We start from the raw sequence: 1,901 nt of genomic DNA, 5'->3' as shown, positions 1-1,901 counted from the left end.
AAATAGGCCAGTTTTGGGGCCAAAACGGACACGCTGGCGTCATGACGATGCGTGCTGAGGTTGCGCACCTTGACACACTGCGTCCTGACGCTGCGTCCATTCTGATGTGCTGGCATCAATACATTGCGTAGGTTTGACGCACTGGCATCAGAACGTGCCACGAGGGAGTCCTGGAGGCCGCCATCTTGCCGAAGAGATCCGGAATCGCCATCTTGCCAGTGAGTATTCCTTACAACCTGTAATCGTGGAGATTACAGGTTGAATAACACACCTGCACATTATCAAAGAAATAAATCTGATGATACACACTGTGCTGTAGCCTTGTCATAACTCCAATAACATAACCTCTGTATCTTTAAGGCCAATGCTGTCCAACTCTGCTTCTGCCTGTGTGTGCCACACTCCATCCTACTCTGCTAGTGTATGCCATACTCTGCCTGTCCTATGTAGCCTGTGTGTGCCATTCTCTGCATGCCCTATGCTCCCTGTGTGTGACATACTCTGCCTACCCTATGTTATTTTTGTGTGTCATACATTACCTGTCCTATGTAGCCTGTGTGTGCCATACTCTGCCTGCCCTATGCTCCCTGTGTGTGACATACTCTACCTACCCTATGCTATCTTTGTGTGGCATACATTACCTGTCCTATGTAGCCTGTGTGTGCCATAGTCTATTTGTCCTATGTAGCCCGTGTGTGCCATACTATGCTTGCCCTATGCTCCCTGTGTGTGTCATACTCTACCTGTGTGTGCCATACTCTACCTGCCCTATGCTCCCTGTATGTGTCATACTCTGTAGCCTGTGTGTGCTATGCTCTGCTTGTGTGAGATGAACCTGGTGGGGGTTTGTTAGCATTTGTAAATAGTTGATAAAGGGTCCCCTATGTGTTTAATCCACAGGGGAGGAGAAGACATATGGATTTAAGGGTATGTCTTATTATGACAAGAAACTTTTTTCACATGGGTGATGGGTGATATTTCTGTAGTGAGCACAAACTATTTAGTTTTTTTTGTGTGCTATCATCATTAATGTTGGAATCGTTTTAACATTTTATGTGATAACATGGGTATGGTTTAAAGTGGGTGTGGCTTAAAAGGTGAACACTGGCTTCCATTATCGGCCCTCCACCATGTAGATAAGAAAAATTCCAGCCCTCGATACCACAAAAGTTGGACAGCACTGTTTAGGCTATTGTCACACACAGTAGAGAAGATGCTAATGTCTCACTAATAAGCATGAATGGGTGCTCAGCTCTTATGCATTTTCTAGCCAGTTTACACCCATAAGACCAGTGACAGGTGCATCCAGTCCATGACTATTATTACACGCATGATGAGCCATTTAACAAAATGGTATTTGTGACATTAGCTAAATGATGTTGAGTTATATATTATGTAAATCCTGCATAGCAAACCCATAATCTATAAATTATTTATCAAAGATATAAGAGTGTCTGAATCAGAAATGCATGGATTCTGCCATAGTAGCATTGTGACCCTGCAGCACCAGGGTCCTAGGTTTTATTCCAGGTAACTATTTGCAAAGATTTGTATATTTTCCTTGCATCTGGTACTCCAAATATGCAGGCAGGCTGGCTAACTGGCTCCTGATAAAATTGATCACAATCTGTGTTTGTATGTGGCAGGGACTTTAGACTGAAAGCTCCACTGGGGCAGAGACTCATGTGAATAATGTTTAATCTCTGTAAAGCTCTGTACAATATATAGGCACTATAAAAATAAAGAATATCTATCCTCAAAAGATTTTGTGAATACAACCCCCAATGTGCATATTCATATTCAAATTTTAGAAACATTGTAAGAATTGCATCACCTGTGAACAAAACATTTGTTGCTTTCAGTTGTCCAGAACTTTCTAGTCACGACAAAGGGCTTCATTT

This window comes from Xenopus laevis, chromosome 3L (assembly GCF_017654675.1).
Source record: "Xenopus laevis strain J_2021 chromosome 3L, Xenopus_laevis_v10.1, whole genome shotgun sequence".
Classification (NCBI taxonomy): domain Eukaryota; kingdom Metazoa; phylum Chordata; class Amphibia; order Anura; family Pipidae; genus Xenopus; species Xenopus laevis.
This window is presented reverse-complemented; position numbering follows the sequence as displayed.